Below are 22,355 nucleotides of genomic sequence, written 5' to 3'. Positions count from 1 at the left end.
ACCAAAATTTGAGGAGGGGGGAATATTTAAATTGCACTTCAAGAATAAATGTGGTAATAATAGCGGCAATATAGAGGTATTTATCGCAGTAATAGTTGCAAAAATAATCACAATAATATTTGGAATTAAAAATTAAACCCCCACACTCCTCTCTCTTCTCTCCCCAGCTGATTTTGGACCTTCTCTCTACAACACACGGTAAAAGATCGTGGTAAACAATTAGATATTTTCATAGTGTTAGCATCTTGTTAATATAGCTGTGCTGCTTGATAACAAATCAAGGAGAATTTCTCTGTGCTAAAAAATAATTTCGTTGTGTCAATACTTGATTCCTTCTTAGAGAGAAAAAGAGAGAGTTTGAGATAGAGATCTATAAGAAGTTGGTGTATATATTGTAGTCTCTTACAAGTTGGTGGACTCTAATGGAATTGAGATTTGGCACATAAGCAAATAAAATGAAATAGAGGCTTTGATAAGCTAATCTTCTCAAAAGTAACCTTGAGGTGAGGCTCTACCCAATTATGTACTCTTTGAAAACAAGAAAGAAACAACTTGTGTTATGATAAGGTAAGATTCAATATTATGATAAGTAAGACCTAAATTTATCAATCTTGAGTGTCTCCAAAGATCGTAGAGGAAACTTGAAGTAGCCCGGTCTTGTGTATGTTGCATTTTCAAGCTCTTCTACCATAGACTACTTGAGGTATGATTTTCAAATATTCTTCATAAGCACAACTCTGGCTTCAAGTGCTCATTGGTTTTGCGTAGGAGGTTTAGAGAAAAAGGACGTCCCTAGGGGCCCTCAACAAGAGGGTCCACAAGGGAGCACCATCTGGCCAAAGAGGGGTTCTTATTTGACAATTTTGTGTGCCATGGACTTGGTAGGACTCTTTTTTCTATAGCCATATACTTGGCTCCAATATCTATCATCATGAATTTATTGTGTACAATAAGATTTTCTAATTGCTACTATATTGTAATATTTTACAAGTTGGTGAATGAATCTTGATTCATGGTGGTAAAAGAACAATTCTTGGTGGTAAAGAAGAGACAAAAGGACCTAGGGCCATACTAAGGCACTAGGGGCCCTCAAAAAGAGGATCCACAAGGGAGAACCATCTAGCCATATAGGGGTTCTTGTTTGGCAATTTTGTGTGCCCTTGTGATCACTCTTGTTAAGCATTAATGGGACCCTAGCATGGTCTTAGGACCCTTTATTTTAAATCCATGGACCTGGCAACCATATATATCATGATCTTATTATGTAAAAGAAGATTTTTACTTTGTTGATATATTCTCATCTCTTATAAGTTGGTGAATGGTTCTTGAATTGATCCATGGTGTTCAAAGAAGATTTCTTTGTGCTAAGGAAGAAAGCTATGTCGATGGAGAAATCATGCTAAACCAGAGTGCTTTCTTTTTACCTTACAGATGCAATGTGTTTCACTCTCTCAAGAAAAAGTGAGTATTGCAACCTTCCTTATCACATGGTGAATATCATCCATTTTTTATTAAAAATACATAGAAAGTCATATTCCAAAATGCATCTATTTTCACGATTTGAGGGCACCGCCTCCAAACTCCCCCGTCAAGGATGGGATCCCCCCATTGGTAAACATGTGATTGGAAAGGGACCATGATGCATCTTCTGCCATAATGGTATTGTTTGCTCAATCTCCTAGCATAATCATGTACACCCAAGAATTAAGCACTAATGAGCTTAGTGAAACTACTATTGTATTTATTAAAAATATCCAAGATAATGCTGATGATTATAATGTATCTAATCTGACTACCACAAGTCTACTGTTGAATGTTGAAAGCAAGGAATCATTTTGTATTTGAAAAGATCTACACCAGTAGTACGCATACCTTGTTACAAACCAAATAAAGAGTCAAACGTGTTAGTAAATATGACGTAGCTAAGTAGATAATTGAGTAGATTACTTAATGGAGAGAGATAACTTTGACACATAAGAGATTATAGAGTAGAGAGAGAGAGAGAGAGAGTACACACGATATATGTGGTTCACCCAATGTGGGCTACGTCCACGGGAAAGGAGTCACTCAATGGCTTTAGTACTTCAAAACAAGAAGTAAGTTATAAAGGGATTATACCCTTTTGGAGCTCTCGCCTTGCTTTTGTCTCACCACCTTACACCCACCTTGTTGCATCAACTTCACACTATGAAATGTGTGTAGAAATGGCCTGTCAAAATGGCTGCCCTCTCTCATGAGAGGCAACCATGTGTAGCCGCCCTTGTGTAGATAAGTCCAAATCGGACCCTCCAATCTATCCATGTGTGGCCGCCCTTGAGAAGACAAGTCCGCTTTTGAATTCGGCCACCGGCCACCGGCCATTGACTTCCGACGACCACCGGCCACCGACCAAGTGACCAACCGATCAATCGTTTTTCGACCACTTTTTGACCGCCGTCCGCCATAATATTCCGGTAAAAAGGAATATTCTGGCTAGTGATTTTTATTTCCGACAAGTGATGTTTCTTCACGCACGAGACTAGACCCGAGACTGGGCGTGAAAACTTTAGTTTCCGGCGAGTGATTTTGATTTTTGGCAAGTGATTTTTCTTCATGCCCGATGGCTTCTCCTCATAATGGGGGCCTTACAAATGTGCGTTTTTAACACAAAAAATTACAAGGGGTAAATCAGGCTCCATACTTAACAAAATGTAGAACTGAGCATAACAATAAACACAATATGGGATTAGAAATAAGAAATCCATTATAACGCTATACATTTTACATAGAATCATCATCATCATGATGTAATCTCTTTAATTAAAGAGGTTGGGGCTCGTTAGAAATAACAAGGCATTCTTGAGAGGCATGTGGTACCTGTTTGATAGCAAGGTAAGGATATTTATAGGAGGACATGATATTATTGTCAAGTTTTGCCCATCCTCCACCTCGAAAACTAAAGCACATTTATAGAACTCTTGTGATAGCCATTCACCATCTATACCTTATACTATTGTGGCATCGAAATTTGATGAGATCATTCTTTGGTTGTTTTTGAAGAGAAGAGACTCCCCTGTAGGAGAAAGAAAGTAGAAGGACAAAGAGGAGCTTGTTTGGTACTACAATGGAGATGGGATAAGGGGATGAGGCTTCTTGGTATTGCAATGAGGGTATTGTAAGGTTCCTCATGAACCATGAATAAAATGTTTTCCATTTTTGCATATGTTGCTTGTTCATTTCCCCTCAAAACAAGTTGACTATGTAAGTAAATACCAGATTTTGTGAGCACAAAAAAGATAAAGTATAAAATGATATCATCCTAATAATCTAGTGACAATAATACAAAGAAGAAACTAGAAGGCTTTGACAACTCTCCATAGATAATATAACTTACTTGCATTGTAAGACTCAATCACATGCTATGCAACACACTAAGGCCACCAACAAGATATCAAGACCATAATGGTAATGGTATGGGGAGCTTTGCTTACTTTTTCTCATACAATTGGGAATCCCTAGGTGTTGAAATCCATAAAGAGGTTGTTTGTCTCTAGCATGATAAAGTTAGAGATGGAGATGATTTCAAGCTCTAGATATAAGCTACAAGGACATTTTCATTACCATTCTATCCTTATGTTGGAGGTGAAAATACTATGTAAGGTTTTCCGTTTCTGAAACCTTAAAGATTGTATAAAGCCTAATTCAACTGATATGATGATTGAAAAAGCAATGTAGAATTGTCCGACAGTGGCAAATATTGATATTTTTGAAATCTTAAGCACAGCAAACCCCGGGCTAGAAATTTTCAGAATCAGATTGCGATAAAATCTAAAAAAGTTACGGGCCTTGAAAGGTTACACTAAGAACTCAATTAGTTAAGTAAAATTGGATGGTTTCAGTAATTATTATTAACAAAGACATTCTTCAGCCTGGGGACTGCCTTTTACAGCCTGTGAGAGCTTGAGAGGGCAAGAAACCTATAAATAGGACCCCTTGCTTCACAAATTGACAGACTGGGAGTCTTGACACACTCTCTCTCATCTAGACAGACTGCTACGCAGAACTCACTAGAGATTAAGCTCTAGTTGATTAACTTAAACGGTAATTAGCATAATCCTTCTTAATTAGCAAATCTAGATTAATCTATTCTCTTAATAAATTAAAGATTACGCCTATGTATACTCATAAATCCTCTCTTAATTAAATATTCTAGAGAAAATTAAAGGGAAAAATAATCAAACTGATTCAAAATGTTTTGAGTTATTTATCAAAGGTTAATTACATGTTAGGGAACCTGTGATATTTCTATCAAGCTCAGATAATTAATACATAATTACTTTAGCAAAATTACTCTGTTTTTAGAACAAATTAAATGGAGAAAATTAGCAAACAGATTCAAGTTTCTCTGAGTTATTTACTAGAGGTTAATTACATGTTAGGAAACCCGTGATAATTATGTCAAGCTCAGATAATTAATTTACATAATTACTTTAGCACAATTCCTCTGTTTTTAGGAAAAATTATCAAATAGATTAAAGTTGCTTTGAGTTTTTTTATCAGAGGTTAATTACATGTTAGGAAACCCTTGATAATTATGTCAAGCTCAGATAGTTAGTTTACATAATTACTTTAGTAGAACTACTATGTTTTTAGGACAATTTAAAAGAGGGAAATCATCAAATGGATTCAAATTGCTTTGAGTTATTTATCAGAGTTTAATTACATGTAAAGAAACCCGTGATAATTATTTCAAGCTTAGATAGTTAATTTACCTAATTACTTTAGCAGAATTACTATGTTTTTAGGACAAATTAAAAGGGAGAAATTAGTAAATGGATTCACATTTCTTTTAGTTATTTATAAAAGGTTAAATACATGTTATGAAACCCATGATAATTATTTCAAGCTCAAATAATTAATTTACCTAATTCGTTTAGCAGAATGACTATGGTTTAAGGACAAATAAAAAGGGGAAAATTAGCAAATGGATTCAAATTGCTTTGAGTTATTTATCAAAGGTTAATTACTTGTTAAGGAACCTATGATAATTATGTCAAGCTCAAATAATTAGTTTACCTAATTATCTCAGTAAAAGTACAATATTTTTAGGGGAAAATAAATGGGGAAATATAGTAAACCAATCCAAAAACCTTTGATATAAATATCAGAGGTAGAACACACCTTGAGAAATTGGTGATAAACACCTCAACCTCAGATAAATAGTTTATGAATTTATCTTCAATAAAAGTAACCAATTTTATGTTTAAAATAGATAAAGGAAATTAGTTAATAAATTTATCTAATTACCAAATAAATACCTGAGGTCCAAAATCACTATTGAAGGGTCGAAAAAATTACCTTAGCATAAATGGTTGGTATAAAAAATTACTATCAGTAAAATTTTGCCTAAATTGGACCATAAGTATAGGAAGAAAAGGTTATAAATCTAATTTATGAAAATTCCTAACGATAGAACATATCCAATTACAATTTAGGGTGAGGAATCCATTAGCCGATAGAAATTTATAATTTACTAAGGCTAAAATGGAATATAAACTAAGGATAAACCTAGTTAAAGGGCTTCCCAAATTAAATGGTAAACTATGAAAAATTACTTATAGTATAAAGAAGTTACAGGAGGAATATCTCATCAAATTAACTATCAAGGATACCTACTTACTCCAAAAATCCTTATTTTTGGGTAAAAAGGGAAAAAAGAAGATTACTCAATTAGACTTCTAATCGATTAAGTTTTTTTATAAGGCTACCGATATGGCTCCAAAGAGAACCAGAGGAAATCCTCTTACCGAGGACGAGAATATTAGCAACAAAAGAAATAAAGCCACTTATGACCATGAGGCTGGGTCTCGAGGCTGGACCTAGTTGTAGGCATTCAGAGGAGAGTCTTCAGCCGCCAGCGCAGCAGCAGATGGCCGATCAGTCCTAGGTGGATTATTATTTTGTTCAATTAAATCTTTTAAAGTTCATTGTTAAATTATCATTGCTTACGTAAGGAATGAGTACGAATAAGAAAAGAAATAATTGACCGAAAACGGAGGGTAACTTCCAACGTGCATTGTTTATAATGTAGAAAAGAATTGTTTGGGTTAAAATTGATTGAATTAGGAAAGATTTGATTTATCATCCTTATGACAGCTTGTCTCAAGACACCTCCGACTCCTTGGTATATTTTGATGATAATGATTGGCTTTCTAGCCACGGATAAGTCGGTTATCCCATGAACGATGAGTTTCTACTAGGTGTCATGTTTTGATGTTTCTACATAAGTTACGATATTGTTTTTTATCCTAGGGGAGCCGCCCGATTGTATGGGCAAGTGGTTTGGTTTGAATAAGGAATGGGTGCCGTTTTTTCACCCTTAGGTGTTCTTGAGACAAGAAGAGTACTCGTCATGGTTATTATGGACAATGTTTGGATTGACAATACCCATTCTTAAGTTTAAAGATGCCTGTTTGCTAAAAGAATGTCTTCAATACTGTTTTCAAGGACTGTTTTAATAAAATCCTGTTATAAAGGATAAAAGGAATCGTTATTTTAATTGTGATAAGAACGTGGTAGTAATTATATAACAAAAGAATCATGTGTGTGTGTGGGGTGGTAAGTGGGGATTGACTAAGGTTGTCATTCAAGGAGGGCTAGACTTGATTAGTTTAGTCAAGTAACTATCCATTCCCGCGCGCTAAAATGTTTGAAAACTTCTTCACTTGGAAGGGGAATCCACCAACGGCTGTGCCCTCACATATGTTAGGGGGAAAAAAGCGATGGCTAAGGAAACCATAATCTGAATGATGAAGTTATAGGGCCGTATTTTCTTTATTAATGGTCCCGTTTGCACTACGAGAGAGGACTAGGTCTCTTTCTAGGGCTATAAACCTAAACCATTATCAATGGTAAGGGTGAATTCCCTGGAATTTTTCTTGTTTAAGGACTCTGACTTTAGTAGGCCTAGAGACCTGTCAATGGTATTATCCCATTCTTGGTATAGTTGGGTTGGGGATCTTACAAGTGGTTTCAGAGCCTAGGTTTTGGAGCCTCGGTTAGTTTGGAAGAATTTCGTACTGTCTGAAAATTTAAAAAGAAACAAGAAAAATTGAATAGCTAATCTAAGGCTTATGTGTCGATAATTCAAGAAGATCCTGTGGTTGAATATCGCAAGTTCCAAGTCTTTGAGCTTATTTATGACAGTGCTTGTCGTTCTTCAAACTATTTTTTTCGATGGAGCATGATGGAGCTACTAATGAAGGCTCACACTCCTCATTTGACTCGGATAGATAAAGGCTGGGAGCTCGAATGGAGCAATGAAGGCGGGACCTATTACATCAATGTTTGGAAGCTGGGATGTCTTACCACGGATTTAAAGAAACTACACTGGGTTGAGGAAGTGAGAGTGGTTCAGTTGTACTACTTCTTGGGTACAAACTCAAGTATCATTGTTCCCACTTATCCAGGAGACACGGGGAAACCCCTGAACGAATGGGTATGAGATAAAGTGGTGGAGATAATTCCATATCGAAGAATCAGAACTTTTTCTCATAATACCCCTAAGAATTTGGATCTTATAATTTACTTTTCGATTTCCAATGCGTATAAGAACTATTATACCAATCGGTTAGAAGATTGTAGAAATCTGACTACAAACACCCATCGTTTGTATCACCATATTCCAAATCAGCCAGCTATGCGGATTCTTTAAAGGCTGCAAAAATTTACAACAATTTAGGATGAGATACCCTAAGCCTCTTTTGTAAGGCTATCCTTGTAAATATTCACCTTATGAATAAAGAACCAAGTCTTTTGAATTGAGTATCTTGATCTTGTGTCTATTATGAAGTTAAATCTTTGCCGTGTCATAAGTCTTTAAATTGTCAGTCTATTGATCTTATGAAATCATGTAGATAAATGCTTCTGTTCTTTATACCATGCTTGTTTCTTCTCAAACAAGCGCAACCCCCCAATTTCAAAAGTAAAGGGGTCAACGTGGAACGAGATGCAGAGGTATGGATCAAAGCCATGAGGCATACATCAATATAGGATGCCCTTCTCAGGGCTAATCCTCTTGCAGCTAAAGGAACCAACTCTAGAAGGAACTATAATGGATTTAGTAACTTTAGGGAAGGGCCAGGGAAAATTCCAACCAAGGATATCAACAAGGTGGAGTAGCTGCAACAGTGAACTTAGAGCAGACCTTCCCAAACGTTGGGTGCTATGGATGCAATCACATGGGGCACTATAGAAATAACTGTCAAGAAGAACAAAACCCTTGAATTACTGCTAGAACCATTCCTCAAAATCAAGGAGATAATCTAAGAGGAGGTAGAAATGGAGGACGAGGTAGAGGAAGAGCATGAGGATCCAGAGCCTATACGATCATGAGAAAACCAACCTTAATGAACGAGGAAGACGAAAGAGCCACTTGCTTCGCTACAGTTAGTAATCCTAGAACTCAATAACAATAGGCAGTTTTGTAAACCACTATAAGTCGATAATGTAAAACTTTGAGTAACTTTTACAAGGGTATACACGCGTTTCTTTTCCAAAATTATTCAAGGAATCTAAAGTTAAGTTGGTATGTAATAAAGAAATCAAGGGTTGATCTAGCAAATGAGACAGAGGTTCCTGATAGTATGAAAAGAAATTTAATCTTGAGACTGAGATAGTTATTAAGCAACCAACTCACATTCCTTGTGCACACGATAGCCTTCCTTGAAAAATGACCTAGATATGAAAGTATTAATGTACAAGACTAATAGGAAGCCGAAAAGAACTCTTGGTATGATACTTCTTAAAACCCTTTACATATTGTTGGTCAACTAGGTTAGAACATAGAGGGGGTACCTCTGGTGCAATGGTGGAAGCTTGTGCTGAACTCAGATTGCTCAAAATGGCAAGAACACGCCAAACACGTTCAGATTGGCAAAGCTGAAATACATGATACTTTGTCGAACGCTGATTGCTCTGAATGGTCAGGTAAACCGAGCACATTCATGTTGACAAGGTGGATATAAGGATATTTTATGGAATTGATTTAACCTGGTTTTTAAGATGAAACGAATGGTTTGTAAAGGTTTTTAAGATGGACTCAACACTAAGAGTTTCTTGAGGAAAAATTGACTAGCAAGCAACTCCAACCAGAAACTAGAAAGAACCCTTAGAGTAATCAGTAACATTTAGTAAAGTGAAAAGGTTATCCCTTCAAAGATGCCACTTGGGAGAATGAATTTCTCTTCTCAAAATTTTCCCAATTTCGGTCGAGATGAGAGCATCTCAAATTCTTAAGTTGGGGTGATTGTAAGGTTTCCAGTTTCTGAAACGTTAAAGATTGTATAAAGCTTAATTCAACTGATATGGTTATTAGAAAAGCAATGTAGAATTGTCCGACAATGGCAAATATTGGTATTTTTGAAATCCTAAGCACAGCAAACCTTGGGCTAGAAATTTTCAGAATCAGATTCCGATAAAATCTAGAAAAGTTACGGGCCCTGAAAGGTTACACTAGGAATTCAATTAGTTAAGTAAAATTGGATGGTTTCAGTAATTATTATTAACAAAGACTTTCTTATCCTAAGGTTCTAGAATCTACTGTTATTTCCAATTTTCATCATTAAAAGTCAATAGAAATAGGCAAAATAAATTCTAGAAGCTGAGGGGGCACTGTGGAGCTATGACGAACCTGCCCGGGGTAGATTTAGCATCAGGGGGCGCCATCTTCAGACTGGGGACTGCTTAAACTGCAAGGAACTGCCTTTTACAGCCTGCGAGAGCTTGAGAGTGCCAGAAATCTATAAATAGGACCGCTTGCTTCACAAATTGATAGACTGGGAGCCTTGACACACTCTCTCTCATCTAGAGAGACCGCTACGCAGAACTCACTCGCGATTAAGCTCTAGTTAATTAATTTAAACGGTAATTAGCCTAATCCTTCTTAATTAGCAAGGCTAGATTAATCTATTCTCTTAATAAATTAAAGATTAGACCTATATATACTCATAAATACTCTCTCAAATAAATATTCTCTGTTGATTGTTGTAATTGAGCTTGGGAATATTAAGCTAATTAATTATCCTATCATATTAGGGTATAATTATCCAAATTAACCATAAATTAATAGGAAATATATTAATTAAGTTTATATTAAGCTGAGGTAATTACCAAAGCTGCATTAGACAGCCATTAAGCTATGAAAATTATCTTTTACTTTTTTGAGTAATTTTCATAATTAATTAGGCAAATTTACACTATTTTTTAGAGAAAATTAAATGGGAAAATAATCAAATTGATTCAAAATGTTTTGAGTTATTTATCAAAGGTTAATCACATGTTAGGAAAATCATGATAATTTTTTCAAGCTCAAATAATTAATCTACATAATTACTTTAGCAAAATGACTATGTTTTTATGACAAATTAAATGGGGGAAATTTCTAAATTGATTCAACTTGCTTTGAGTTCTTTATTACAGGTTTATCACATGCTAGGAAATGTGTGATAATTATTTCAAGCTCAGATAATTAATTTACATAATTATGTAAGCAAAATTACTCTATTTTTAGGACAAATTAAATGCGTAAAATTACTAAATTGATCCAAATTGCTTTGAGTTATTTATCAGACATTAATTACATGTTCTCAAACCTGTGATAATTATGTCAAGATCATAATTAATTTACATAATTACTTTAGTAGAATTACTCTATTTTTAGGACAAATTAAATAAGGAAAATTACAAAATTGATTCAAATTGCTTTGAGTTATTTATTTGAGATTATTTACATGTTAGATAACCCGTGATAATTATATCACCCTCGGATATTTAATTTACATAATTACTTTAGCAGAATTACACTGTTTTTTAGGACAAATTAAAAGGGAGAAATTAGTAAATGGATTCAAATTGCATTGAGTTATTTATCAGAGGTTAATTACATGTTAGGAAACTCATGATAATTATTTCAAGCTTAGATAATTAATATACCTAATTATTTTAGCAAAATTACTATGTTTTTGGGACAAATTAAAAAGGGGAAATTAGCAAAATGGATTCAAATTGCTTTGAGTTATTTGTTAGAGGTTAATTACATGTTAGAAAACATGTGGTAATTATGTCAAGATCAGATAAATAATTTACCTAATTACTTTAGCAAAATTACTCTAGTTTTAGGACAAATTAAAAGGGAGAAAATAGTAAATGGATTCAAATTGATTTGAGTTATTTATTAGATGTTAATTACCTATTAGAAAACCTATGATAATTATTTTAAGCTCAGATAATTAGTTTACCTAATTATCCCAGTAAAAGTACAATATTTTTAGGGAAAAATAAAAAGGAAAATATAGTAAATAAATCCAAAAACCTTTGATATAAATATCAGCTGTAGAAAACACCTTGAGAAATCCATGATAAATACCCAAACCTCGAATAAATAGTTTAGGTATTTATCTTCAATAAAAGTAACCAATTTTGCGTATAAAGTAGAGAAAGGAAATTAGTAAATGAATTTATCTAATTACCAAATAAATACCTAAGGTCCAAAATCACTATTGAAGGGTGGGAAAAATTACCTTAGCATAAATGGTTGGTATAACAAATTACTGTTAGTAAAATTCTGCCTAAATTAGACCATAAGTATAGGAAGGAAAGGTTATAAATCAAATTTATGAAAATTCGTAAAGATAGAACATATCCAATTACAATTTAGGGTGAGTTATCCATTAGCTGATAGAAATTTATAATTTAATAAGGCTAAAATGGAATATAGACTAAGGATTATAAACCTAATTAAAGGGCTTCCCAAATTAAATGGTAAACTATGGAAAATTACTTATAGTATAAAGAAGCTACATGAGAAATATCTCATCAAATTAACTATCAAGGATACCTACTTACTCCAAACATCTTTATTTTTGGGTAAAAAGAGAAAAAAGAAGATTATTCAATTAAACTTCTAATCGATTAAGTCTTTTTATAAGGCTACCAATATGGCTCCAAAGAGAACCAGAGGAAATCCTCTTACCGAGGACGAGAATATTAGCAACAAAAGAAATAAAGCCACTTATGACCATGAGGCTGGGCCTAGTAGTAGGCAGACGGAGGAGAGTCTTCAGGCGCCAGCGCAACAGCAGATGGCCGATCAGTCTGAGGTGGATTTCTATTTTGTTCAATTAAATCTTGTGAAGTTCATTGTTAAATTATCATTGCATACGTAAGGAGTGAGTACGAATAAGAAAAGAAATAATTGACCAAAAATGGAGGGTAACTTCCAACGTGCATTGTTTATAATGTAGGAAAGAATTGTTTGGGTTAAAATTGGTATGACAGCTTGTCTGAAGACACCTCCGACTCCTTGGTATATTTTGATGATAATGATTGGCTTTCTAGCCACGGATAAGTCGGTTACCCCATGAACGATGAGTTTCTACTCCGTGTCATGTCTTGATGTTTCTACATAAGTTAGGATACCGTTTTTTATCCTAAGGGAGCCGCCCGGTTGTATGGGCAACTGGTTTGATGTATGGGCACTCGGAATCTTGGGTGAGGGTTTATCCACTCTGGATTATGAATAAGAAATGGGTGCTGTGTTTTCACCCTTAGGTGGTCTTGAGACAAGAAGAGTATTGGTCATGGTTATTATGGACAATGTTTTGATTGACAGTACCCTGTCTTAAGTTTAAAGATGTCTATTTGCTAAAAGAATGTCTTCAATACTCTTTTCAAGGGCTATTTCAATAAAATCCTGTTATGAAGGATAAAAGGAATCATTATTTTAATTGTGATAAAAAAGTGGTAGTAATTATATAACAAAAGAATCATGTGTGAGTGCGGGGTGGTAAGTGGGGATTGACTAAGGTTGTCAATCAAGGACGGGTGGACCTGATTAGTTTAGTCAAGTAACTATCCATTCCCGCGCGCTAAAACGTTTAGAAACTTCTTCACTTGGAAGAGGAATCCACCAATGGTTGTGCCCTCACATATGTTAGGGGGAAAAAGGCATTGGCTAAGGAAACCATAATCTGAATGATGAAGTTATAGGGGCAGAATTGTTTTGTTAATGGTCCCGTTTCCACTACGAGACAGGACTAGGTCTCTTTCTAGGGCTATAAACCTAAACCATTTGTCAATGGTAAGGGTGAATTCCCTGGAATTTTTCTTGTTTAAGAACTCTGACTTTAGTAGGCCTAGAGACTTGTCAATGGTACCATCCCGTTCTTGGTATAGGCGGGTTGGGGATCTTACATACTAAGTAAAACTAGTCAAAGAGTGTGTAGCATAGTAACTAGAAAAATCTACTAAAGAACCACTTTTGTTGATAACTAGATTTACCCTCAATGTGTTTTAGTTTAACACTCAAACTATGTGCCTAGTAAGCCTCCACTCTGGCTACTCGTCCAATTCTAACCCATCCAAAGCTAGTGTAAATCAACCCTTGAGATGCTCCAAATGAGCCCTTATCTATGACCGGCTTGATGCAAAATTTGATGTGTGACTTGATTTAAAAAATTCTAAAAATTCATCCGAATTCTAGTGCACACCAATGACCAATCGTTAAAAGTAATCAACCAGGAATAGTCCCTCCCCCCCCCCCCAAAAAAAAAAAAAATAATAAAAAATGATATCACCCTCTCTTATTTTTTAGCTTCAGAGATAAATTATTGGGGGCCTTCCCCTAACTTATATGCTTATGTAACTTGTAAAAAACAACCCCTTCCTTGCACATACGTGGTGCAATAAGTTTTCCATGTTGAATCCTCTGGAGCAGGATCTAATTTCTTGTTGCAATGGAGATGAGCGAAGAGGAAGAAGCTAGCATGGTAAAAATATATGTGGTGGACAGAGGGAAGAGAAGGGGGAGGAGCTTTCTTGGTGCTACAATGGAGGTGAAAGAAAACTAGTAGAGATAGAATGTGTGACTATAAGGTGCATGTGGTTATTACAGCAATGGAGAGCTTGGGAAAACGTTTGTAGAGAGAGAAAATCATTTTTTAGATATAGAAGAGGTTTGGAGAGACTTTAGAGGGTGGAAATCGATGTTTTGATTTTTTTAATTTTTTTTACTTTTAAACTTTAAAAATGCCCTTTTGACCATAGAATAGGTTTGGGGGGTTTTTAAGGAGGGAACATATGAGTTCTAAATTTGTTTGAAAATTTCAAATGTTTAGTGTATCTCTAAATCCGAGCCAAAAAGTGGGGAAACGGATGTCAAAGTGATCCCTCCCCCCCTCTCCCTTTCAATCCCTTTTCCCTAGCCACCACCCTTACCTTCTGACTAGGCCATTAAGAGGTGTAACACTACCTTGTCCCCCTACTCTTTTTAGGGTATAGACTACGTCCACCACCATCTTACTATTAGTTGGCCTCTAATTAACCTTAATCCCAAAGGGTCCCTAAAGGCAACACATTTTTCCTAATGTAAGATAATACACTGATGATTGTTTTTTCCATCTAAAGACATGTCATGTAGCCTGCTACTCTTGCTTTGTAGCGTCATATCGAGCAGGCCACTTTTCTAATGTCGGGTTGTGAAGCGTGCAAATACTTCTTAATCTTTGCTTCCAATTCTATGCTCATTTTTTTTCACATCGAGAATTACCATCACAATCGCAGTTAGGTCTCAATTGTCCGCCAAAGGATATTGTCTACACGGCCGATCAAAGAGAGCCACTCCAACGTACATTAAGTACCCTTTTTGATGCTTTCCTTTGGGACTGTTCTTTCACTTATATATCTCTTAAATGTTTTCATGAAGTGCTCTAAGAAGAATATCCCTTTGAAATGCATAGTGCCTGTTATTTCCAGTTCATCAACTATGTGCATGAAATACACTTAAATGGTAATCATGGTGGTTTGTAAGTGTATTTCAAACATGCAAACCACTTTTGCAGTATTTTGCTTCATGGAGAGTATGGAGGCAATGTTGATCTCATTTTGGAAAGTCCAATGAACCAATGTAGCAAGTTTATATATTGTGGTGCAAATAGTAGAGAGCACGAACCATCAATAGCCACAAGAAAAAATAAATTACAAAGCAGTTTTGGTGCCTTACAGGTATGAAGCATGCACCTTACTATGATATTTATGCATTAATTTGAAGCATATGTGATATATTTTATGCTAATCATGTGACTTCAAACCAATGGGATTTTATTTCCTTGTGGACATCCTCCTAAGAGAGTGCATCATGCATGTGGATGTTTCATATACTCAGTATGATCCCTTTCAACTTTGTTTCTTGTTTTGCTATCAAAATCCAAGGCATTTTAGGAAACTTTATTGACCTGTCATTTGCAATTTGCGGCCACAACTGCTCCATATAGCCAATATCCCTAAAGTCAACCCTAGCGGTAAGTGTATTTTTCTTTCCAATGAAATGGTCTCACAATAAGCTGTCCACATTCTTGAATATGTGCATTGGATTTAAAGTGGTCTATTCTTAATCTGGTGTATTAATGTAGCTCATACCATATTGACAATCTCTTCATACTCGATGGAAGACACACTTCATTTATCTTCTTTTCCTCTACCCATTCTTGAGCAGACATCCTTATCATCTCTCTTCCAAGAAATCCTCAAGTAGCTCATGGTCCTTTCAAAGATGTGCTTGATGACATTAGGGAAAATATGAACCTTGAAAGGGCCCTTTAGGATCAAAGATGCTTTTGGAATATACTCTCTATACCAATGAGAAAGGGCTTGTGGCCACGGTCCCATCATTTTCTGTATTTTTTTGGAATGGCGATAACTTAAGCATTTTCACTTCAAATTTGTCTGACAATAGTTCATTTGAATCACATTACCGAGATCTTCCCGTATATATGTTACATGATGTAGTTTTGAGAAGCGTAGATATGGGCTATCCATGCCCCCCTTTTATGTCCTATTGTTGACTAAAATCTGATTGGTTGCTCTTACAAGGCCCCTTTCGGGTTCATATTTTCCCTAATAATCTTCATACATTTTATTGTTTAGTGCTATTGGTCGACGTGAGGCAAGCCTTGGTCCACATTTGACAAATGCATTAAAACCACTATATTTAAGCTCTACAGTCACCAAAACTTACTTTTATTTTCCTCACACATCCTAATGTAATATGAGGAAATCATAATTGACCACTGTGGATTCCTACTTGAGAGTTATCCAAAGCCAATATAATCATACATTGTTTATATTAGAATGCCTCTAATGAAGCTAATGTGTCAATTTGTATGTTGGCTCATGTCCACTACTTATGTGCCTATCCATTGTTATTGTAATGCTTCAAGCATGGGATGAAGATATACATCCATACTCTTCACTTAATACCATGACTGGTACCGGACACTAGAATATGCAGTATGTGGAAGACAATAGGCATAAGAAAATATCTTCATCTAAATTTAAGAGTTTTATTTTTGACAAATGACTTGTCTTAATAACTAATATCTAATTCTCCTAGATTTTCTCATGTTAAATTGATCATTTAATAAGGGGAAAGTACCAAGGGAGAAAAGGCTAGAATATTGGTAAGACTAGCAGAGATATTAGTCACAATAGCAATCCAAAGGAGGGAAAATAGGGATCCAAAGGGGGCCATCTGCAAAAGAGCAATGTGCATGAATGGTTCTTCAAAGACCTTAGAATTTAGCCCATTAATACTTCCAAAATGCTAAGGTTCCAAAATTCAAAGGTAAAGTTCAAATGGTCAAGCTTAACAGAATTGGATGCTTTTGTGAAGATCATAAAATCTTCACATATCCCTAGATGGGAGGAGGCAATCCCTAAAGGTAGGGAAGGAGAGAGAAGAGGTGAGATAACACACACACACACACACACACACACACACACACACACACACACACACTCAAGGCTTCCCTTTACACAAAGGCCATAGTGGACACATGTCAGGTTCCTAGCCCAGTTTTCCCAAAGTGCATTCAAATCCTATTGGATGGCCAGAGAGGTGGACCAATGAAAATTAGGCTAGATTAAATTTAGTTTAATTCATTTAAAAACACTTGATAAGAGAACCAATGAAAGTTAATTCTCCTAGAAGATCATTGGACAACTTGCCAAGGGGTCCAATGGGAGTTAAGCAGCCCAATGGCTTGCTTAATTCCTATTGGCCAGAAGGGTAAAAGGTCCAATGGGGATTTAAATGTATTATTTGAATTAGCTAAGATATCACTAAAGAGGAAAGAGGGACACTTGTCACAACTCCACTTGACCTCTTATTTCCTATTGGCTAAGCTTGGCATGAGCCAATGAGGGGCTAGCAAGAGGAAATAGCTATCCATGCCCCCCTTTTATGTCCTATTGTTGACTAAAATCTGATTGGTTGCTCTTACAAGGCCCCTTTCGGGTTCATATTTTCCCTAATAATCTTCATACATTTTATTGCTTAGTGCTATTGGTCGACGTGAGGCAAGCCTTGGTCCACATTTGACAAATGCATTAAAACCACTATATTTAAGCTCTACACTCACCAAAACTTACTTTTATTTTCCTCACACATCCTAAAGTAATATGAGGAAATCATAATTGACCACTGTGGATTCTTACTTGAGAGTTATCCAAAGCCAATATAATCATACATTGTTTATATTAGAATGCCTCTAATGAAGCTAATGTGTCAATTTGTATGTTGGCTCATGTCCACTACTTATGTGCCTATCCATAGTTATTGTAATGCTTCAAGCATGGGATGAAGATATACATCCATACTCTTCACTTAATACCATGACTGGTACACTCATGTGTAAAAATAAATTTCATTTCCTAGTTTATAGCTATGAATTTTTTCTCTCGAGTGTAATTTGATACTTATGGCATTGCAAATGAAAAAAACCATAAATATTTTGCTAGTTGGCATCCACAAACTCCTCTTTTGAATCAATCAAAAGGTAAAGATCAGAACATCAAGCGACTACACCGACATTTGTAAAATTTTTGCAAAAAAATTTGTTTCAAACAATAATAAATATAATAGTAATGATCATCCCACTTATGTCAAAACTTTTTGTACAAACAATATCCAAACATAAATAGTAAATTTGCAAAAGTTTGATGAATTTAATTTGTTCAAATATTCAACGATCAATTGCACTGCAAATAAAATTTAACCACACCATACAACAATGTGTTGAGGCATATACATATCTCCGAAAATATACATATACATAAATAATTGATGGATTTCATTAAGAACTATATCATCATTTGACAAAGATATATAGAATCATCATTAAGCTATAGTACCTATAGCCGATATCAATATGCCGTAATAACAATATACATGCATTAACAAATACAGGATAAACTTTGACTATCTGCAAAGTGGTGCAAATCGAGCATCAAATGGTCAAAATTCTATAAAGAGTACACTTGAAGCAAGAATATACATACATCATATTTATCAAAGATAATAAAACCATTCACATAAATAAAAACCTTAAACCATATAAAAAATACCATATCTCGTGTTCTCACCTCAAGATGGTAAACATGACCACTTGATATGTGTCCCTAAATCTATCTCTATGTACTTTACAAGAGTAATCAAATCATGTGAGTAGCCATACTCATCCTTTGCTCGCGAAGAATGACTCCCGCAAATATTTTTTACATAAAACAACACCAACTACACTTTATGAATGTTTCATAGTAGAAAATCAACAATTTTTAGACCATGTAATTTAGCATTTACAAACTCATACCGTAAAGTATTGTATCTACCATTGCTCAAATGAGAATCACCTATAGTCTATAATTTCATTGCTGCAATTTCCCTCTACTATCAAATTTTTTCTAGAGTCCTCCCCTGCTCTTAATTCCTAAGTTGCACCCACTCACTTAAGACGAGCTTATCGTCTCCAATTTTTTGTGCATCACGGGTCTCTAAGCCGGAATGTGCCATGATATCTCATATTGAATCTCAATCGAGTTGAGTACTCATTGCTTTAGATCCCTTAGCTGGGAAAAATCCTCTATTTATCTGATCATTGATATTTGTTTTTGCACTTTTTGATTGATTTATTCACTGTTTAAAGACATGATGACTAAACTTAATACTACATAGCTTTCAACCGCTTGCCTTTAATGGAAATTGACCACAAAAATCTATTCTCTCTCTGCAAAGCTCATGCCCCTTTAGAAGACATATGTGATGCCCTTCATAAATGTTCTTTCAAATTGCACTTCAGTAGCATGCATTAGTGCTTAGACCGCACACCATACATACATTGTATCCAAATATGGATAGACCTTATGAATTGAAAAATGTAAAATAAAGATGGATCATATTTTCAGAAGCTAAATACATCATGAAATGTCCTTAAACTTTGGCACCAAGATGCTTACATGAGCATTCTCTATAGCCTAGTCAATCATGCATTCTTATTCCACATGTCTATCACTTGAATCCTTTGTAGAAAAATCAAGCAAGCCATAGAATATTTAAAGCTAAATACACACTCAAAAAGGCCAAAACTCTAGGCATGAGAGATTCACTTTGCAAACAAAGAAAAAACTTGTGTGTTTGAAGATTTGGTGTAGCCTCGCTCCCAATTGCAGAGTTGCAGGGCTCTAATGCCCTGAAGAAAACCCTAAATAAACGCTTCAATTATTTAGTTTAGCCATTTCTTAGAAGATTTAGAACTTCATTAGAGAAGCCTAAGTGATTATTTCAATAGGGAGAACCCTAATTGGTGGCCTCACAGCTTAGTACGGGTCTACACTTGCCCACCATGGAAGAAGCCTATGTATCCTTTCACACAAAGAGGCTTCAAGTGCTAATATTTTACTTTTAAAATGTTTTCTACTCCTCACATCCACGGCACTGTGAGTAATTTGACCTTTTTCAACCAATTTTTACCATTTTTGGATCATTTCTTGCCATTTTTGGCCCAAAAATATCCTTTTTGCTCATAAAAAGCCCAATCAAGCTGGGAAAATTTCCTAGAATTGTGAAAATTTTTAATTAGGCTCAAATTTCATCTTGAACCTCATTTTTCCACTTGGAAAGAACTCTGGATACTTCCTTTACACTTGTGCATGAAACTTGCTATTTTTGGTCAATTTCGTCCGCATTGAACCTTCTAGACGAAACAAGTATTCCATTTTACAACACTTGACATTTTTACATTTAGAAATAAAATTAGGCATGTTTTAATGTGACAAAAAGTGCAATATTACCACGTCCAGAGCCTTGCCGTCTCTACCGCCGCATCGGTTTTTGCATATATGACACTATGTACATTATAGCACTTGGTCCCACACATCAAAATCATCAAGAGTAAGGTAGATATTTCTTTTTTTTAGTATAGGGGTGCCATGGCATGACATTGTCACAATTTGAAACAAGCGCAAGTTTCGCCTCTTTGATAGCCAACCATTAAGAAAGGTTGTAGTTCACTAGGTAAACCGGCCCTACATGCTCCAAGATAAACTTTGAAGTCCAAATGATTTAATACTATCAATTTCCAAGACTATCCATACAATTTTTGGATATTTGCTGAACGTGAACTATTTCCTTCAATGTGCTTCCATCAATCCAGTCTATTGGAACTCATAAAACGTCATTTGTGGACCTATTGGTAGTTTAAGGGAGTCACTTTTAGTCTTCAAAAATCAATCAAGGGAAAGCATTTGATTTCAAAGAGTGAAAATAGCTAGACTATTTGAATTATTTTTGTTTCCCCAAAAATGTAATTTTAAATCTAGTGAGTAAACTATATCGTGTAGCATCTCTTTGGAAAGAGCTCAGAATGTAGATCATAGATTTAGAATCTCTGCTCAAATTGGGGATCATATGTAAGATTTATGGAAGAACAAAAACTGTAGAATTCTCCACCTCTTTTTTTGGGGTAAATGTGCATCCTTTGACCACTCTTACACACACCATTCTTGGACACATGTCATGCGGGCCAAAGCATGTATTGGCGGTACCAGAAAGGGGTGTCTTGTATAGTTCTTTCATAGTCCTTTGGTAGCACTTTAAAAGCTCCGTCTTCATGTGTTATATGTAGAATAAATTAGCATGCTATATATCAATGGATAGATTTTTTCATGTAGAATCTAAAACTATAAAGTGCCACAAGCTTTGAATTTTTTTTGCAAAAAATGTTTTGGTCCCAACTTTTTTTAAAGGGTACCACCAAAAATTGAAAAAGTGATACCATCAATACATGCTTTTACCCATGAATATATTCTTCAAAATGTTAATCATCTGCATGATCTCATGGAAAATAAAGAGGCCCTCCTAGACTCCATACTCTTTCTAATATGATGCCATATCACTCACTCTACAATTGAATTTCTTTTTCAAATATTATATATTCTAGGAACAACGAAGAAGTACCATTTTTCTTAACACGTCCTCTTTGTACTATTTTTCCCCTCACTTTAGGCATTCTTGCATACGCTTGTACTTCTTATGGAATAGGGCACAATCATTCCAACAAGAAAGGATTTTATTGTAATTAATGCCTATTGAAGAGAGAAACTTCTTGGCATCTTCCTTAGTGAGTGGCATTTCATTGCCACTTAAAAAGGAACTTCTCCTTAAGCATCCTAAAATGTCAAATATCAAAGAATCTCATGATAATATATCAAAATAAACACACCATGTTTATGTATGTGAATGTTACAAGTCCATTTCTTTTAAAATATTTGATATTTATATTGTGAAAGAGGAGATGATCTTCTCCTCAAGATCATTGTTCTCTATATGTTTTTACAAGATAGAGTTTGCATATAGTGAAATATATTTATATCCCTCTATTTCTTTTGGTTGAGAATATCTTATACTATAGCCATATCTCTTTGTCTTTTATTTAATCAAATATACAACCATCTCTCTTTGTCTAGAAAACATCCCATAGGGAACATTCATTTTCAACCACCATCGCAAGACCACGGAGAAATCTTTAAATTTTTCCTTAGACCTAACTTATGGACTTATGTCATTGCTATCATAACAAGATAAACATAAAACTCTCTCTCTAGCTTGTGCGTGTAACCCCTCTTTCTCTCTATGTTTCTATCTTCTCTCTAATTATTTCTTTCCTTGACTCTATCTATTTATTTCTCTCCCTCTCTTTTTTCTATCGCATTAAACCGTATTAAATGATTTATCTCCACCTCTCTCTCTCTCTCTCTCTCTCTCTCTCTCTCTCTCCCTCTCTTTTTTCTATCGCATTAAACCATATTAAATGATTTATCTCCACCTCTCTCTCTCTCTCTCTCTCTCTCTCTCTCTCTCTCTCTCTCTCTCTCTCTCTCAATATCTTAGGGAGGTGACCACATAGAGATACCAAACTCAAGGGGAAAGAGACAATTAGAATTGAGCTTAATTGTCCTACTCCTAAAGAATTATGAATCAGTTTAGT

This window comes from Adiantum capillus-veneris, chromosome 8 (genome assembly GCF_014529385.1).
Source record: "Adiantum capillus-veneris isolate H3 chromosome 8, ASM1452938v2, whole genome shotgun sequence".
NCBI classification, from domain to species: Eukaryota; Viridiplantae; Streptophyta; class Polypodiopsida; order Polypodiales; family Pteridaceae; genus Adiantum; species Adiantum capillus-veneris.
The sequence above is the reverse complement of the archived record's forward strand: the minus strand, read 5'-3'. Positions refer to the sequence as shown.